The following is a 21350-nucleotide window of genomic DNA, read 5'->3' as shown; positions in this document are numbered from 1 at the left end:
CCTGTGTACTTTGTCAGATATAAGTAAAAATAATTGTTCTGTACAAATCGTTCTTTCCCTGTCCACCCAGAGAAGGCAAAACACCCTACATTCTAGCATGTTTCCTATGTTTCCTTCTTAGCATGCAGTGGCGGCTCATGGGTTATTCAAATGTGGGTTCACGGACCAGTTATGTAAAATAGATATATATATCTATATATATAGATATATATATTACACACACACTGTATATTAAAAAATAATATATATATGTACATATATGTGTATATACATATATATATATATATATATATATATGTATATATATATATATATATATATATATATATATATGTATGTATATATATATATATATATATATATTACAAAATGTATCACACCAAAAATGTATTAAATACCTATGTGGTAAAATAATAATATATATATTACCCTCACACACAATCATATTATAGTGCTTGCTATATTACTTGCAGCCAGCAGGAGGCAGTGGTGCATAACATTTAAGAATTACAGCAGTGAAGATTTCTAAGATGGAAAACGTTTTTACTACATTTGTTATGTATATTCTTTACTGATGCATAACTATTTTTTTTTTATTTTACATCTGTAGTCCAAGACTACAGATGTAAAATTAAAAAAAATTGTTATGCATCAGTAAAGAATATACATAACAAATGTAATAAAAACGTTTTCCATCTTAGAAATCTTCACTGCTGTAATTCTCCCTGATCGGCTACACTGAACTGCTCTAATTGTTAGGATAGTACTACTTTATCATCATATCTACTTAGGCAAAAACTCACTCCAGATCTTATTACAGCATAAAGATAGAGAGTGTAAACTGCAACAGCAGCAAGTAGAGCAGTTCAGTGTAGCCGATCAGGGAGAATAACGAAGACTGAAATAGGTTGTAAGTCAGACATTCCTTGATTAGCAGTGCCAGTGTTTGTTCCACACACGCGCAAGTCTGCAGCCTTTCCATCCCTGACCACCAGACCGCTTTCTCAGTCTCTCATTGGCTAAGTAATGGCTATGCATTATGGGACTTGTAGTTAGTTCCTAGACTTGGGAGATCCCCCTGCTCCCCGCCCATAGAAATGGCCCAACTCGCACACTGAAAATTGTGCGATTAGCAAAGGTATAGGCTCTGTTATGGGCGGAGCAGCAGGCACATAGAAAAAATGTGCAAAGGGCTACAGCAGGCTATACCTCTCTACCGCACGTGCGGTAGAGAGGTATAGAGGTATATAAAAGGATTTTTTTTTTATTAAACTGTACAGTAGACTAGAACCTTTTTTGGCAGAATAAATATAATTTTTCCAATAGGGGGGCTATTGGAGAAATTATATTTATTCAGCCAAAAAAATGTATTTTCTTTCTTTTTTTATTTTTTTCCCAGGGTGCTCACGTGCGGTTGTGATCATATGGAGGAGCCTCCACTGCTAGCATGGCCCTAGCTAAATTAGTTACTTAGTTACTTTTTTTTCTTCAAAAGAGAAGGTAGAACATATTAAATGATCTGATCTTCATGTCGTTTCATAGAGATTCAGACACCAGGGTAAATGCAACACTCTAATGAGGGAAGAGCCCTCTAGATAGGCTGCATCATTAGCACTCTCAGCCTGGACTATTATGTAGAGAAGAAACCTCATGTGACCAAATAAAATATAACTTTTATTAGTATATCATTAAAATTAGGGACCCAGTGTGAAAACACATAAAAACAACAAGAGACTGGTTGACTCTATTCCTAATATTGGATTAATATTGCCTTTGGGATATATTATATATGTGTAGGAATAGCATTGAACGGTTCTAAATAATAATTACCAGTGTCTTATCAAGAACTAGTGTTCACATATCCTTATGGGCTATGTTAAGGGACAAGAATGTATGGGAATGTTGGTTACAGGTTCATGTGATATGTTATGCTTAGACACGTGATAAGTGTACTATTGGTCAATTATAGGAAGTTAATGTTTGGTGACAATTTTCTGCTTTTATATCTATTATTATATACAAGCTCAAAAGCTGGTATGTACTGTACTTATTTGTGAGTAATATCACAATAATATGAATATAGTCACAGAAACATTGCTACTATCTAATAGTTTCCTATTGTGTGGGAGATAGAATCAAATATCTAAGATGATAGTAACTATCACATGCACTTTCTTGTGATAAGTAAGCCTTAGGTGAAACTAATGTAACTTCTGTAACATATCGAGCTGACTTAGTATTGGTTTTCACCAGACATGCTTATACTAAGTAAGGAGCTGGCAGAGTTTGCTCAGCAGAGTTTAAATTGAATGGGCTAAAACTAGTCACAATATCATCTTGGAATAATGTATGTTCCTTAGTAGTGTACAGTGTATGAAGGTAATTGTGTATTATTAACAATATTTGTTGCAGCAGAATCATGTGCCACTTCCTTAGTGAATATAATCTGAGTTCTTATGATTGTCACTGACTTATTGTATTGGAATTTACGTTAGTATGTATCTAGCTATGCTGCAGCACTGAGTATAGACTTTATTATGGTGTATTACCGAAATAGTATACAAAGAATATATTGTTTAAAACAGGTATTCTTAATATGGTGAGCTCTTAATATTGAATAGGAATCCTACTAGATATTATTCAATAGTATTGTGTTCTTGAGTATAGTAGCGTATACTTATAATTTCTAGGTAGGGGATTTGATCTATTATATGCAAGATATGCTTTTCAATTTTTTCAAAGTACAGAAAGTTTGTAAATATTGCTGGCCCAATTTGCACAGCAGTTTATAGTATATATTGGCTTTGTGTACTTATTTGATAATGCCTTCTATGTTAAGATCAATATCGATTTCCAGATTTTAGGCATGTTGCTGCAATGATTTGTTTGACCTTGCAGCCAATTCAAACCACATGCTCCCACTACTTTAACTGAAGCTGTAGATACGATCATTGGTCACATATACGCCACTGGCTCAACCTCAAATGGGGGTAAGTTACTCACGGTCTCCTGTTCACTACAATGGCTTCCTTGTCCTCCGTCATAAGCGCTCACTGTTGCAAGGAGTCTTGTTCTGCTTACATGCAGACGCCAAAGCTGTTCTATCAGATTCTGCTCCTTTGTCAGAATCTGGTCCCTCTGATGGCGCATGCTCTGTATGATGTAATCGCACTCCACATATGTTAAATAGGAATGCGTGGAATGTGATTATGTCAATCAGCAACATCCACACTCAGAGGGAGCAGATTCTGACAAGAAAGTTGTGTCGGATCTTGCTGCCGCTACGCATGCGCTGTTGAAATTTAATACTGTCCCTCAAATTAAAGGCACTTTTAATTTGTGCGACAGTATTAAATTTCATTTAACATATGTGGAGTGCGATTATGTCATACAGAGCATGCACAGTCAGAGGGACCAGATTATGACAAAGGAGCAGAATCTGATAGAACACCGGTGTTTTAAATTTTGTCTCAACTTATAAAAATTCCGGACCCGCATCATTTCCGGTGATGTGACATCAGCTGTTGGAGGTGTGTGGCGCTCACTGCGTATGCGCAAGAGGCCCAACCTCCTAAAATCAGCTTTACGAGACAAAAATGTAGAATTAGTACACAAAGGTATTTGATGAAACATAAGCTATTCAACGATCTTTAATTTTAAGAAAACTTTATTTTTAGCTTCATTTATTTACCTTTATCTCGAGAGGTGTTATCGCACAATAGCGCTAATGTTCTCCACTAGGCCAGGACATTTTATAATTGCGCAATTGCTTGCATAGAACTTTAACATTTTAAAGAATTTTCTTTTTTCACTTTTATGTCTGAAGAAACAATTAAAATATTTGTGTTGTCCTTGACAGACAGCTTATTGTATAACTTTATGAGCAAAATGATAAAACATGTTAGTTTTTTTGTACTTTTCTTTCCTAAAATATGGAGAGTCACTCCTGGCCAGCAGTAGGAGGCAAAGAGCACCACAGCAAAGCTCTCAAGTGTCACTCCCCCACCCACAATCCCCAGTCATTTTCTTTGCCTTTGTCAATGGAGGAAGTGAAGTTCTGGTGTCTGAAGAAAATTGTATTTCTTTCGCTACAAGCAAGATTTTTTGGGTTTAGCCGTAGTCCATGTTAATCTCTTCAGTAGGGTAGTGGTGGCTTTAAAGCAGTTAGGAACTTGTGAGGTGGGCCTTGCTGCGTTTTCCTAACATATTTGCTGCCCTTGGTATAGAAAGCCAGAGTAGGTTTACTCTGTTCTTTCTTTTTCCACAGTTCTCTGTAAGGAGTATGCGTCCTTTCACGCCTTGTGAGCTGTCTCCCTGCCAGACAGCTAGGTTGCAGGTAAGTGCATTTTGTCTTCCAGGTAGGTGGCTGGCACTTCATAAAAATATTGCTGCAATAATTGTTGGGACTCATTGATCCTTTATAAGGATTTCAGATAGTAGGCACTGACTTGACAGAGACATGAGGGGTTAATTGTGCATAATAGGGAGTCTGTGTGTGTAAATGTGGTTTTATACATTTTATTGGCACTCAGTTTGGCAGCTTGGGGAAAATTCTTTCTTAAAGATCGTTTTTCACTTACGGCTAGATTACGAGTTTTGCAGTAACAGGGGTGCGGTGCTAACAAGCAGTTTATTCTCACCGCTCACTTACAGACAGCGCTGGTATTACGAATTTTTACAAATCCGGCGTTAAAAGACAAGAAGTGAGCGTTGAGCAAAATTTTGCTCCACATCTCACTCCAATACCAGCGCTGCTTAAGTGAGCGGTGAGCTGGTGTAACGTGCTCGTGCACGATTTCCCCATAGGAATCAATGGGGAGAGCTGGCTGAAAAAAAATCTAACACCTGCAAAAAAGCAGCGTTTAGCTCTTAACGCAGCCCCATTGATTCCTATGGGGAAATAAAATTTATGTCTACACCTAACACCCTAACATGAACCCCGAGTCTAAACACCCCTAATCTTACACTTATTAACCCCTAATCAGCCGCCCTCGATATCGCCGACACCGACATTATATTATTAACCCCTAATCTGCCGCTCCGGGCACCGCCGCCACTATAATAAACATATTAACCCCTAAACAGCCGCACTCCCGCATCACAAACACTAGTTAAATATTATTAACCCCTAATCTGCCGCCCCCAACTTCGCCGCCACTATACTAAATTTATTAACCCCTAAATCTAAGTCTAACCCTAACACCCCCTAACTTAAATATAATTTAAATAAATCTAAATAAATATAACTATCATTAACTAAATTATTCCTACCGTATTTAAAACTAAATACTTACCTATAAAATAAACCCTAAGCTAGCTACAATATAACTAATACTTACATTGTATCTAGCTTAGGGTTTATTTTTATTTTACAGGCAAGTTTGTATTTATTTTAACTAGGTAGAATAGTTACTAAATAGTTATTAACTATTTAATAACTTCCTAGTTAAAATAAATACAAAAGTACCTGTAAAATAAAACCTAACCTAAGTTACAATTACACCTAACACTACACTATAATTAAATTAATTCCCTAAATTAAATACAATTAAATAAAATTATCTAAAATACAAAAAAAAACCCACTAAATTACAGAAAATAATAAACAAATTACAAGATTTTTAAACTAATTACACCTAATCTAATCCCCCTAACAAAATTAAAAAAAAAAAAAAAAAAAAAAAAAGCCCTACCCTACACTAAATTACAAATAGCCATTAAAAGTGCCTTTTGCGGGGCATTGCCCCAAAGTAATCAGCTCTTTTACCTGTAAATAAAATTACAAATCCCCCCCAACATTAAAACCCACCACCCACACAACCAACCCTACTCTAAAACCCACCCAATACCCCCTTAAAAAAACCTAAAACTAACCCCTTGAAGATCACCTTACCGGGAGAAGTCTTCACCCAACCGGGCCGAAGTCCTCAATGAATCCGGCAGAAGTGGTCCTCCAGACGGGCAGAAGTGGTCCTCCAGACGGGCAGAAGTCCTCATCCAGACGGCATCTTCTATCTTCATCCATCCAGCGCGGAGCGGGTCCATCTTCAAGGCATCTGACGCGGAGCATCCTCTTCATCCAACGGCTCTTCTGGAATGAAGGTTCCTTTAAATGACGTCATCCAAGATGGTGTCCCTTCAATTCCCATTGGCTGATAGAATTCTATCAGCCAATTGGAATTAAGGTAGGAAAAATCCTATTGGCTGATGCATTTAGCCAATAGGATTGAGCTGGCATTCTATTGGCTGATTGGAACAGCCAATAGATTGCCAGCTCAATCCTATTGGCTGATTGGATCAGCCTATAGGATTGAACTTCCAATAGGATTGAGCTGGCATTCTATTGGCTGATTGGAACAGCCAATAGAATGCCAGCTCAATACTATTGGCTGATTGGATCAGCCAATAGGATTGAACTTCAATCCTTTTGGCTGATTGCATCAGCCAATAGGATTTTTCCTACCTTAATTCCGATTGGCTGATAGAATTCTATCAGCCAATCGGAATTGAAGGGACGCCATCTTGGATGACGTCATTTAAAGGAACCTTCATTCCAGAAGAGCCGTCGGATGAAGAGGATGCTCCGCGTTGGATGTCTTGAAGATGGACCCGCTCCGCGCCGGATAGATGAAGATAGAAGATGCCGTCTGGATGAAGACTTCTGCCCATCTGGAGGACCACTTCTGCCCGTCTGGAGGATCACTTCTGCCGGATTCGTTGAGGACTTTGGCCCGGTTGGGTGAAGACTTCTCCTGGTAAGGTGATCTTCAAGGGGTTAGTGTTAGGTTTTTTTAAGGGGTATTGGGTGGGTTTTAGGGTAGGGTTGGTTGTGTGGGTGGTGGGTTTTAATGTTGGGGGGCGATTTGTATTTTTTCTTACAGGTAAAAGAGCTGATTACTTTGGGGCAATGCCCCGCAAAAGGCCCTTTTAAGGGCTATTTGTAATTTAGTGTAGGGTAGGGCTTTTTTTATTTTTGGGGGGGGCTTTTTTATTTAATTAGGGGGATTAGATTAGGTGTAACTACTTTAATAATCTTGTAATTTGTTTATTATTTTCTGTAATTTAGTGGGGAGGGTTTTGTACTTTAGATAATTTTATTTAATTGTATTTAATAGTATTTAATTTAGGGAATTAATTTAAGTATAGTGTAGTGTTAGATGTAATTGTAACTTAGGTTAGGTTTTAATTTACTGATACTTTTGTATTTATTTTAACTAGGTAGTTATTAAATAGTTAATAACTATTTAATAACTATTCTACCTAGTTAAAATAAATACAAACTTGCCTGTAAAATAAAAATAAACCCTAAGCTAGATACAATGTAACTATTAGTTCTATTGTAGCTAGCTTAGGGTTTATTTTATAGGTAAGTATTTAGTTTTAAATAGGAATAATTTAGTTAATGATAGTTATATTTATTTAGATTTATTTTAATTATATTTAAGTTAGGAGGTGTTAGGGTTAGACTTAGATTTAGGGGTTATTAACTTTAATATAGTGGCGGCGACGTTGGGGGGCGGCAGATTAGGGGTTAATAAATGTAGGTAGGTGTCGGCGATGTTAGGGATGGCAGATTAGGGGTTAATAATATTTAGTGTTTGCGATGTGGGAGTGCTGCGGTTGAGGGGTTAATATGTTTATTATAGTGGCGGCGATGTCCGGTTCGACAGATTAGGGGTTAAAATTTTTTTATTAGTGTATACCGCTCACTTTTTGTCAGACTCGTAGTACCGGCGCTATGCAAGTCCCATTGAAAACATAGGATACGCAATTTACGTAAGTGGATTTGCGATATTTTCAAGTCTGGCCAAAAAAGTGAGCGGTACACCTGTACCTGCAACACTCGTAATACCAGAGGGCGTTAAAAAGCAGCGTTAGGACTGGCTAACGCTGCTTTTTAAGTATAACGCACAACTCGTAATCTAGTTAGATTGTAAATGCTTTTAGCCGCGTTAGGCTGGGCTTCCGGTTGTGAAAGGTCACTGTTAGCTAGGAACGTGCGCTTTGTGTGTGGCACAGTTCCCTTCAGCTGGTCATGTGACTCACTTGCGCTTCTGCTCTTTGCATAGGAACAGACGGCGGCCCCGTGTCAGGAGACATTTTCAGAGTCCTTTTCAATCTATGTGCTGGCATCTCGTAGCATTTTTTCTCTGAAGGTCAGGTAGGTTAATCTGAGGTGTAGCGGTGGCTTTTTCAGAGGGTTAATTAAGTAAACCTTTTATTTTTTGAAGGAAATCGCATTTTAAATAAAACGATTCTTAAAGTGATAGTAACACTTTTTATTTTTGTTTCATCAAACCGTTGGTTTGTGGCCTTGTCTGACATGGAGCAGGAGTCTGCTCTTATGAATGTGTGTTTATTGTGCTTAGAGGCCCAAGTTGTTACCCCTATGCAATTTTGTTCCTCATGTGTTGAGAGGACTTTGAAAAATAAAGATAAACTTATTTTTGCTGAGCCTAATGTCTTTCAGGATGATGCTGTTCAGGCGATGTCACAGCCTTCTCCTCTAACATCCCAAACCTCAATGGCATCACATGCAGTGCCCTGTGGTTCCTCTCAGCTTCCTGGAGGCATATATTTGCTTGCAGAATTTGCTGCTCAGGTATCTTCTATGGTGTCTTCAGCATTATTTGCTTTTCCTATGCTAAAGGGAAAACACAAGAGGAAAATGAATGATTCAGATACTAAGGTTTCTGTTCCATCTGCTGCTACTCAGGTTGCCCTTCCTGATAAGTCTGATGTGGAGGATATGTCGGTAGCCTCTGAGGGTGAGATCTCAGATTCTGACAGTATAATTCCTTCATCTGACTCTGAATCCTTCAGATTTAAGTTTGAACATCTTTATGTATTGTTAAAGGAGGTTTTGGCTACTTTGGACGACTCCGATATGCCTGTCGTTTTCAACCCTAAAAAAATCTAGTAAACTTAATAAATGCTACGATGTTCCTTCCTCTGTGGAAGTTTTTCCTGTTCCAGACCATGCAACTGAGATTATTGCACAGGAATGGTAGAAGCCAGGGATACCTTTTTCCCCATCTCCTGTTTTTAAAAAGATGTTTCCTGTTGCGGACTCCATTAAAGGATCATGGCGCACGGTGCCTAAAGTAGAAGGGGCCATTTCTACTCTGGCTAAGAGAACTACTATTTCTATAGAGTATAGCTGCTCTTTTAATTATCCAATGGACAAAATGTTGATGGCTTATTTGAAGAAGATGTATGTTCATCAAGGTCTTCAAATCTGTTCGTGGTTCCCAAAAGAAAAGGGAACTTTTCGACCCATTCAAGACTTGAAGTGTCTCAACAAGTTTCTCAGAGTACTGTCCTTTAACATGGAAACCATTCATTCCATTTTTTATTTGGTCCAAGAGGGTCAGTTCATGATGACCATAGACCTGAAGGACGCTTATCTTCATTTTCCCATCTACAGGGATCATCACAAATTCCTGATATTCACTTTTCTAGACAAACACTTTCAGTTTGTGGCTCTTTCGTTTGGCCTCTTGGCAGTGATCAGGTCTCGGGGTATCGCAGTGGCGCCCTACCTGGACGACATTTTGGTTCAGGTGCCATCTTTTCAACAAACAAACTCTCATACAGAGATCTTGTTGTCTTCTTAGGGACCATAATAGATTCCCTATCTAGATGCAGTGGAGGTAATTGGTCTGATGGTCGCTTCCATGGACATCATTCCCTTTGCTCATTTCCATTTGAGAGCTTTGCAGTTATGCATGCTCAGGCAATGGAACGGAGAACATTTGGATCTGTCTCAGAGGATAGATCTAAATTAGTCGACAAGAGACTCTCTCCCATGGTGGCTTTCTCAGGATCATCTGTCTCAGGGCACATGCTTCCGGATACCTTCCTGGATGATTGTGACCACAGACGCCAGCCTTCTGGGCTGGGGAGCAGTCTGGAACTCGTTAAAGGCACAGGGACTATGGACTCGGGAGGAGTCTGCTCTCCCCATAAACATCTTGGAGTTGAGAGCGATTTACAATGCTCTGATGGCTTGGCCTCAGTTGTCCTTAGCCCACTTTATCAGGTTCCAGTTAGACAACATCACCTCAGTGGCTTACATCAACCACCAGGGAGAAACTCGGAGTTCCTTAGACATGAAGGAGGTGGCTCGGATTGTTCAGTGGGCGGAAACTCACAATTGTTGTCTATCTGCCATCCACATTCCAGGAGTTGACAACTGGGAAGCAGATTTCCTGAGCAGACAGACATTTCATCCCGGGGAGTGGGCTCTCTATCTGGAGGTGTTCTTCAGGTTAACCTTCAAATGGGGGATGCTGGAGTTGGATTTGATGGCATTTCGGCAGAACGTCAATCTTCCGAGGTACGGTTCAAGGTCAAGACATCCTCAGGCCTCCCTGATAGATGCTCTGGCGGTTCCTTGGGATTTCAGTCTGGCATATCTGTTTCCTTCGTTTGCTCTCCTTCCATGAGATATTGCTCGTATCAAACAGGAGAGAGCATCAGTAATTCTAATAGCTCCTGCTTGACCTCACAGGATCTGGTATGTAGACCTAGTGAAGATGTCATCTCTTCCACCTTAGAGGTTGCTTCTGAGGATGAACCTTCTAATTCAGGGTCCATTTCTTCATCCAAATCTCGTTTCTCTGAAGCTGACTGAAGATTGAACGCTTAGTTCTGTCTAAGCGTGGTTTTTCTGAGCCGGTCATTGAGACCATGATTCAGGCTTGCAAGCCTGTTACTAGAAAAATATACTATAAGGTATGGTGTAAATACCTTTATTGGTGTGAATCCAAGGGCTACTCTTGGAGTAGGGTCAGGATTCCTAGGATTTTGTCCTTTCTCCAGGAAGGTCTGAAAAAGGGTTTGTCAGTCAGTACTGTGAAGGGTCAGATTTCTGCATTGTCTGTTTTGTTACACAAGCGTCTGGTGGATGTGACAAATGTGTAATCTTTTTGTCAGGCCCTGGTCAGAATCAGGCCTGTGTTTAAGTATGTTGCTCCTCCTTGGGGCCTTAACCTTGTTATTAAAGTTTTGCAGCAGACTCCATTTGAGCCAATGCATTCCATAGATATTAAGTTGTTATCTTGGAAGGTTTTGTTTCTTATTGCTATCTCTTCTGCTTGGAGAGTTTCGGAACTCTCGGCTTTGCAGTGTGATTCACCTTACCTTATCTTTCATGCTGATAAGGCTGTTTTTCGTACTAAATTGGGTTTTCTTCCTAAAGTGGTTTCAAATATTAATCAGGAAATTGTTGTTCCTTCTCTATGTCCTAATCCTCCTCATAAGCAACGTTTGTTGCACAATTTGGATGTTGTGCATGCTCTAAAATTCTACCTACAGGTGGCTAAGGATTTTCGCTAGTCCTCTGCCCTGTTTGTTTCTCTGAAAACGTAAAGGTCAGAAAGCTACTGCTACTTCTCTTTCTCTCTGGTTGAGAAGTATAATTTGTTTTGCGTATGAGACTGCTGGTCAGCAGCCTCCTGAGAGAAGTACAACTCACTCCATGAGGGCTGTCTCCTCTTCTTGGGCTTTCAAAAATGAAGCTTCTGTGGAACAGATTTGCAAGGCTGCCACTTGGTCCTTTCTGCATACTTTTTTCAAATTTTCCAAATTTGATACTTTTGCCTCGGCTGAGGCTTCTTTTGGGAGAAAGGTTCTTCAAGCGGTGGTGCCTTCTGTTTAGGTCTGCCTGTCTTGTTTTCCCTCCCTAGTCATCTGTGTCCTCTATCTTGGGTATTGGTTCCCACTAGTAATTAATGACGTTGTGGACTCTCCATATCTTAGGAAAGAAAACAAAATTTATGCTTACCTGATAAATTTCTTTCTTTCCGGATATGGAGAGTCCATGACCCCACCCTTAATTTAGGACACCTCTACACCTTCGTGTTATTCCTTTTTCGAGTGACCAGGCGCCAACTAACGGAGGATAGGTGTGAGGGTTAACAGCTGGAATTTATTATTACACAATTAATAAATTAAAAGCAAATTAGACGATAAAAACTCCTCGTTCATGGATCCATGAATCTTACAATAAAATATTAATATAGTACAATACAATAAATAATAATATATTAAAATATGAGTTTGTCTAAATAGACATATTACAAATGGAAATTGCTTGATAAAAAAGCTGATGCCGCAGGGGATAATAAAACAAAAATACAAATATACAAAAAGGTGACCAAATAGTGATCAAAAAATGTCCAGAAGTTAGTGTCCAAAAAATAATCACTAGTGATGACTCGTGGTAAATTATATCACAACAAAAATCCTCAAAAATGTGTCAAAGTAATGTCAGCAGAGTGTCCCAAAATAGCAATCCAAAAAAATGAGAAATCAAGTGTGTGGTTCAAAAAGTCTTAAAAAATGTAGTTCAAAAGTGGATCATTAAAAATGTAGAACGGTGCATAAACAAAAACAAAAGATGCTGGTGAAAAAAAGAAAGAAATCCAAATTGTGTTGAAAACCTTTCCTCCTGTTTTCTTCCAATGTGAGATGGTCAATTTCACAGGACAGAAGAGGAACCCATATTAAAAACTAAACTGTATGTGCAATAAAAAAATACCTGTGAAAAGAAAGAAATGCAAACAATGTGTAGCAGGTTTACAAATATTTGCTCCAATAGAATCAGGCTTACCAGTCTACGCGTTTCGGCCCCTCTAGGCCTTTATCAAGACTTTTTTATTTTTTTTACAGTCACTTTATCTTTGGTGAGAGCTAGGTTTCACCTCTGTCGGGCCTATAGGTGTTAGTTGGCGCTTGAGTACATACCTACATATCCTTCTTTGTTATTCCTTTTTCCATTTCCCTTCGGTCGAATGACTGGGGATTGTGGGTGGGGGAGTGACATTTGACAGCTTTGCTGTGGTGCTCTTTGCCTCCTCCTGCTGCCCAGGAGTTATAGTCCCACTAGTAATTGATGACGTTGTGGACTCTCCATATCTGGAAAGAGAGAAATTTATCAGGTAAGCATATATTTTGTTTTTTTTGTTTATACCATAGCCTGTATGAGCTGGCATGCATTTACCATGATGAGATTGATTTTTCAGAATTTACTAGCAATCATAAAAATAATTCTCTGATCCATGAGTTTACAAACCAGTTGTTAAAGGGACAGTAAAGTCATAATTAGACATTCATGATTCAAATAGAAGATACAATGTTAAAAAACTTTCCAATTTTTTTCTATTATGTAATTTTCTTCTTTCTCTTGTTATCCTTTGCTGAAAGGTTTATCTAGATAAGCTCAGGAGCAGCAAAGAATCTAGGTTCTAGCTGCTCGATTGGTGACTGCATATATATACCGATTGTCATTGGTTCACCCATGTGTTAAATTAGAAACCAGTAGTGCTGCTCCTTTAACAAATGATACCAAGAGAATGAAATACATTTGGTAATATAACTAATATATTATATGACATTTGGTAATATATCTGGAAAGTTGTTTAAAATAGGATGTTCTACCTAAATCATAAAAGAAAAATGTTGGGTTTCATTTTCATGTCCCTTTAAGCTCCTATTGAAAACAAACTATTAATAACTAAAAGCTACATAGATTTGTTCTTTAAGTACAAATGCAGCATTAGTGCAACAGTTACACTATGTGCCTTTAGCTATGCTATGGTTAAATATAAAATGTGCCACATTAATAGAAGAAAGATAGACAGAGAACACAGAACGAGTATATAGAGATAGGGAGACAATAACCGCAGCATCAAGAAACAAACATGAAATTTATTAAATAACCCATTTTTAAAATGACAAGCACCAAACAGTTGTGAATATTTTTTGAGGAAACATTCTGTTCCAGGAAGCTGCAGAAAAACCTAATAAAGCCTGATTTCCAATAAGTTTGTACTTATGCCTCAGGGTGCAGATTCTTTATGATGTTATCAACATAGCAATCAATCACATAAAAGGCCAGGTTACTCCGAATGGCAGAACACAGGCTAAACCACAGGACGACTTTATGAGCAGTTTATCCCACTAATAACAGTAAAAAAATGCTGACAAGTGAAGAATTATAAACGTTAAATCAAAACACTAGGAAAAAAAGCATTTTCAGAAATGTGTGTGTATTCTTTGGTATCTTAATCCTAATCTTATCTGTTTGTGTCAGGATCATTCAGTTTTAGAAGTGTGTAAGTGCTGTAGGTCCCAATTCTAAACTGGGCAGAATACCTAGATATGCCCAGGGCCTCTGTTGTCTTTTTATGATGGTTGTTTGCCCACATCAATCATAACACCAGATATCTGTCCCTGGCACATCTTTATGTCAGTTATATGCCTATACCAAGCCCTCTTCCCATACATGCCCCCATCTCCCATATTTTAATATACATGATGACATCAGATCCCACACTATTCTTTACATAGAAGAACATGTTCTTTATATATATATATATATATATATATATATATATATATATATATATATATATATATATATATAATTATTTGTTTGTGTGAAGAACATTATAAGGTAGAATATTTACATTAAAAACACAGTAAAACATAATAAAATATTAAAATGGAATAAATATTAATTTTTAAAGGTGTTTGCCTTGGAAGGGCTCTAAAGTGTATATATATGTTTATATATGTAACTACATGTGTTTATAAGTGTTGTATAACAAACACAAATAAGACGGTACTAATTACCAGGGGAGCCAATTATATAAAATTTAAAGGGACATAAAACCCAATGTTTTTCTTTCATGATTCAGATAGAGCATACAATTTTAAACAACTTTCCAATGTACTTATTTTGTCTACTTTGCTTTGTTCTCTTGTTATCCTTTGTGGAAATGCTAATTGGTGGCTATATGGCTCTTCTGATTGGCTCACGTATGTGTTCAGCTAGCTCCCTGTTGTGCATTGCTGCTTCTTCAAGAAAGGATACCAAGAGAATGAGGCAAAATTGATATTAGAAGTAAAAGGGAAAGTTGTTTACAAATGTATGCTCTATCTGTAACAAAAAAAAATTGGAGTCAAGTCCCTTTAAAGGGACAGTCTTATAACTTTTAATGTTTTAAAAGGATAGATAATCCCTTCATTACCCATTCCCCAGTTTTGCATAACCAACATGGTTATATTAATACACTTTTTACCTCTGTGATTACTGTGTATCTAAGAGTCTGCCCCCTAAGAAGACTGCCCCCTTATATCAGTGCTTTTAACAAACTTGAATTTCAGCCAATTAGTGATGACTCATGCATAACTACACTGGAGTGAGCACATTATTATCTATATGGCACCGTCTAGCTGTAAAAAGCTAATATATTGCACTGCAACTTTAATTTTGATTTTATGTGACTTTAACTTTGACAACAATAAATTTAAATCAGTAATTAGAATATTATCTAACTCTATATCGGAAGTCACATAAAATAGAGCTAAGCTTCTTTAATTTTCAAATAATCACACCATCCTATCCAATTTGCTGTATGTATATCACTGAGGACACGATCCCCACAAAGTTACGCTATTCTTAACCCCTTAACGACCGACGACGTATGCCATACGTCCTCAAAAAAAAAGCACTTAACGACCGAGGACGTATGGCATACGTCGTCGGTTTAACAGAGCACTGGAAGCGATCGAAATCGCTTCCAGCTGCTCTAACAGTATTGCAGGCTTGCCTTGAGGTCTAGGCATCCTGCAATACTGTTCCCGAGTGCCGGGACCGGATTGATCACTCCCCCACGAGTGATCACTTCCGGTTTCGCTCCACGTGGAGCCCGGCAGTGTTTTAGAGCATCGGAAGCGATCGGACACGCTTCCGATGCTCTGCTTGTTTGCTAAGTGCCTCGGTGGGTCGAGGCACTTAGTTAGTTATAAATTAAAATAAAAATATAAAAAAAAAAAAAACGAATAATAAAAAAAAAAGCCCTAAATAGCCCCCCCCCTCCCCCTTCACTAGGCATCCAAGATGGCGATGCCCAGTGCATCATGGGGCCTCTGGGGGTGTCCCTAGCCTGCATCATCATAGGGGCAAGCTAGGGTCACCCAATCTGAGCCTCCCACCCTAAAAAAAAAAATAATAATAAAATACCCCATTTGTCTGATCATGTCAATATTTGTAAATATTGACTATGATCAGTGTGGATCTCCCTCCCTCTCCTCACTTGCCATTTTGTTGGAGAGAGAGAGAGACCTGTATTTAGCAGAGAGAGAGATTTATTTCTTTTATTTGTTAAAAAATATAGAACCAAAGGCTCTTTTCAGAGCCATTAACCCCTAGCTTGCCAGTGATCACTATATATCACTGGCAGTAACATAGGTGCACTTTTTTTTTGCTGCATTTTGCTGTCTGTGCGTTTTTTTAGGGGTTAATTTTGTTGTTGTAATTTTTAAAAAACCCAAAGGCTCTTTTCAGAAACATTTAGTTAATTTAATTTAATTTTCAGAGCCATTAACCCCTAGCTTGCCAGTGATCGCTATATATCACTGGCAGTAGCAAAGGTGCACTTTTTTTTTTGCTGCATTTTGCTGTCTGTGCATTTTTTTAGGGGTTAATTTTGTTGTTGTAATTTTTTAAAAACCCAAAGGCTCTTTTCAGAAACATTTAGTTAATTTAATTTAATTTTCAGAGCCATTAACCCCTAGCTTGCCAGTGATCGCTATATATCACTGGCAGTAGCAAAGGTGCACTTTTTTTTTTGCTGCATTTTGCTGTCTGTGCATTTTTTTAGGGGTTAATTTTGTTGTTGTAATTTTTTAAAAACCCAAAGGCTCTTTTCAGAAACATTTAGTTAATTTAATTTAATTTTCAGAGCCATTAACCCCTAGCTTGCCAGTGATCGCTATATATCACTGGCAGTAGCAAAGGTGCACTTTTTTTTTGCTGCATTTTGCTGTCTGTGCATTTTTTAGGGGTTAATTTTGTTGTTGTAATTTTTTAAAAACCCAAAGGCTCTTTTCAGAAACATTTAGTTAATTTAATTTAATTTTCAGAGCCATTAACCCCTAGCTTGCCAGTGATCGCTATATATCACTGGCAGTAGCAAAGGTGCACTTTTTTGCTAGTTAATTTAGTTAATTAATTTAGTTAATTTAATTTAATTTTCAGAGCCATTAACCTCTAGCTTGCCAGTGATCGCTATAAATCACTGGCAGTAGCATAGCTGTACTTTTTTGCTAGTTAATTTAGTTAATTAATTTAGTTAATTTAATTTTTTTTAGTAATTGTTTTCTGTGATACAAAAATGTCACAGAAAAGATATAGTGCTGAGGAGGCGTATGCCATCCTTGCGTCAGAGTCAGATGCCTCTATTTCTGACTCAGACCCCAATTTTGACCCTGCCATGTGCTCAGATACATCACTAGATGCAGTCTCAACTGATAGTGATGTATCTGTGGCTGCTAGCCCCCCTGCCAGCCCCCCTGCCAGCCCCCCTGCTAGCCCCCCTGCCAGAAGGAGGCGTGTTGCTGCCATTGCTGCTGAAGAGTGGGTAACGCCTCATCTCCAGAGGCCAGATATCCCACCCTTCACAGCAAATGCTGGCATAAATATAGATGTGGCAGGTTTTAGCCCCCAGCAGTTTCTGGAAGTGTTTCTGGGCGATGATATATTGGGGAACATTGTCGCCCAAACTAATTTATATGCCCATCAGTTCCGTGCTGCAAAGCCTGGAACATATTTGGCAAAGCAGCAATGGGCCCCCATCAATGTGCCAGAATTCAAAAAATTCTGGGCATTGACTATGCTGATGGGCATCATAAAGAAACCCTCCATTCGCTCCTACTGGAGTACTAGCCCCATCTGCTCTACCCCCATTTTCTCCCAGACTATGTCGAGGAAGAGGTATGAAATGATTCTGCATTTCATGCACTTCAGCGACAACAGCCTGTGCCCCCCTAGGGAGCATCCCCAATTTGACAGGCTGTATAAAATCCGCCCCCTGATAACCCACTTTTCTGCCAGGTTTGCAGAGGCTTATACACCTGGAAGGAATATATGCGTTGATGAATCCCTAATGAAGTATAAGGGAAGGCTGGGATTCAAGCAGTATATTCCTTCCAAACGCTCCAGATATGGGGTAAAGGTGTATAAGCTCTGTGACAGCGAGACTGGGTATACTCAGGCCTTCCGGGTGTATGAGGGAAAGGATAGCCACCTTGACCCTCCAGGTTGCCCAGAACATATGGGAACCACTGGCAAGATTGTCTGGGACCTGATATTACCCCTAATGAACAAAGGGTATCACTTGTACTTAGACAATTTTTATACAAGTGTCCTTTTGTTCAAGCTACTGTATTGCTTTGATACAGTAGCTTGCGGTACAATTAAAAAGAACCGCGCAGGTTTCCCAGGACAGCTTGTACGCACCCGGCTACGAAGGGGGGAGACCTCAGCTCTGCGCCAAGAGGAGCTGTTGGCACTGAAGTACAGAGACAAGAAGGATGTATACCTTCTTACCACCATCCACACAGAGAGGACGGTGGCGGTTTCTGTACGTGGCAGAGCTGAGATCATAAGGAAGCCAGTGTGCATCAAGTCTTATAACCGGCATATGGGTGGGGTTGATCTGGCTGATCAGCTGCTGCAGCCCTATCTAATTATGCGGAAGACAAGGGCCTGGTACAAAAAGGTTGCAATTTACCTAATGCAGATTGCAACCCACAACGCTTTTTTGTTGTTCAAAAAAGCAAACCCCAGAGTTAAAAAGACTTTTTTACAGTTTCAGCTCCAGATTATTACGGGGATTTTGTACCATGATGCACCTGCTCCCCGGGCGGTGATGGGAGAGAGCAGAGTTGGGGCTACCCATTTTATTTTTAAAATCCCCCCTAATGCCACAAAGCAGAAACCACAAAAAAAATGCAGAGTCTGTACCAAGAGGGGGAAGAGAAGGGACACCATATATTACTGTCCTGATTGCCCTGGACAGCCTGCACTCTGCATTGGGGACTGCTTCAAGCGGTACCATACAATGGTCAATTTTTAAAAAAAATAAATACATTTGCTGTTACATATATATATATATTTTTGGTTATGTTTATAGTTAGATGTTTTTTTGTTTTTTTTACTTTTACTGTGCCAGATTTTTACATTTCACTACTCTATTTTTTTCTAAAATTGGGCCTGTTTTTTTTTTTAACCAAAACCCCTGTCAAACCTATGCATGGGGGACATAGGTGTTCTCAGGGTGCCTTGCAGAAAACAACCTGAAGTATGTTTTTGTAATAACTTACAACAGTCTCTCCTAAATTATAGTCAAAAAGCAATGTGTCTGTAAAAATGAAAATTGAAAAATTACCACCATACACTTTCTCCAATTTTTTGGGCTAAAACGGTTGCTTCAAAGGCATCAAAGCACACCATATACAATACCTTGGGGTGTCAACATTTAAAAAATATACACTTTGAATGCAATAAATAAAAGTGGGGTATGCGATAGGCCCCAAACTAAAGATAGGCCTATCAGAAGAAATACTCTCATTTTTAATAACTAAAATCACAAGTCATAAAATTGTAACATAACCTTCCCAAAATCCTGGCAAACCTATGCATGGGGGGCATAGGTGTACTCAGGGTGCCTTGCAGAAAACAACCTGAAGTATTATTTTGCAATAACTTACAACAATCTCTCCTAAATCATAGTCAAAAAGCAATGTGTCTGTAAAAATGAAAATTGAAAAATTACCACCATATACTTTCTCCAATTTTTTGGGCTAAAACGGTTGCTTCAAAGGCATCAAAGCACACCATATACAATACCTTGGGGTGTCAACATTTAAAAAATATACACTTTGAATGCAATAAATAAAAGTGGGGTATGTGATAGGCCCCAAACTAAAGATAGGCCTATCAGAAGAAATACTCTCATTTTTAATAACTAAAATCATGTAACATAACCTTCCCAAAATCCTGGCAAACCTATGCATGGGGGGCATAGGTGTACTCAGGGTGCCTTGCAGAAAACAACCTGAAGTATTCTTTTGCAATAACTTACAACAGTCTCTCCTAAATCATAGTAAAAAAGCAATGTGTCTGTAACAATGAAAATTGAAAAATTACCACCATATACTTTCTCCAATTTTTTGGGCTAAAACGGTTGCTTCAAAGGCATCAAAGCACACCATATACAATACCTTGGGGTGTCAACATTTAAAAAATATACACTTTGAATGCAATAAATAAAAGTGGGGTATGTGATAGGCCCCAAACTAAAGATAGGCCTATCAGAAGAAATACTCTCATTTTTAATAACTAAAATCATGTAACATAACCTTCCCAAAATCCTGGCAAACCTATGCATGGGGGGCATAGGTGTACTCAGGGTGCCTTGCAGAAAACAACCTGAAGTATTCTTTTGCAATAACTTACAACAGTCTCTCCTAAATCATAGTAAAAATGCAATGTGTCTGTAACAATGAAAATTGAAAAATTACCACCATATACTTTCTCCAATTTTTTGGGCTAAAACGGTTGCTTCAAAGGCATCAAAGCACACCATATACAATACCTTGGGGTGTCAACATTTAAAAAATATACACTTTGAATGTAATAAATAAAAGTGGGGTATGTGATAGGCCCCAAACTAAAGATAGGCCTATCAGAAGAAATACTCTCATTTTTAATAACTAAAATCACAAGTCATAAAATTGTAACATAACCTTCCCAAAATCCTGGCAAACCTATGCATGGGGGGCATAGGTGTACTCAGGGTGCCTTGCAGAAAACAACCTGAAGTATTCTTTTGCAATAACTTACAACAATCTCTCCTAAATCATAGTCAAAAAGCAATGTGTCTGTAAAAATGAAAATTGAAAAATTACCACCATATACTTTCTCCAATTTTTTGGGCTAAAACGGTTGCTTCAAAGGCATCAAAGCACACCATATACAATACCTTGGGGTGTCAACATTTAAAAAATATACACTTTGAATGCAATAAATAAAAGTGGGGTATGTGATAGGCCCCAAACTAAAGATAGGCCTATCAGAAGAAATACTCTCATTTTTAATAACTAAAATCATGTAACATAACCTTCCCAAAATCCTGGCAAACCTATGCATGGGGGGCATAGGTGTACTCAGGGTGCCTTGCAGAAAACAACCTAAAGTATTCTTTTGCAATAACTTACAACAGTCTCTCCTAAATCATAGTAAAAAAGCAATGTGTCTGTAACAATGAAAATTGAAAAATTACCACCATATACTTTCTCCAATTTTTTGGGCTAAAACGGTTGCATCAAAGTCATCAAACCACTCCATGTATAATACCTTGGGGGGTCAACTTTTTAAATATAATCACATTTATGGAAAACAAATAAATTGGGGTATGTTAAAAGACCCCCAAAAAAAGACGATAGGCAAAGAAAATATGTTAAATGTGAAAAAAAATCACAAACACATGTCAGAC

Source organism: Bombina bombina, chromosome 5 (assembly GCF_027579735.1).
Source record: "Bombina bombina isolate aBomBom1 chromosome 5, aBomBom1.pri, whole genome shotgun sequence".
NCBI classification, from domain to species: domain Eukaryota; kingdom Metazoa; phylum Chordata; class Amphibia; order Anura; family Bombinatoridae; genus Bombina; species Bombina bombina.
This window is presented reverse-complemented; position numbering follows the sequence as displayed.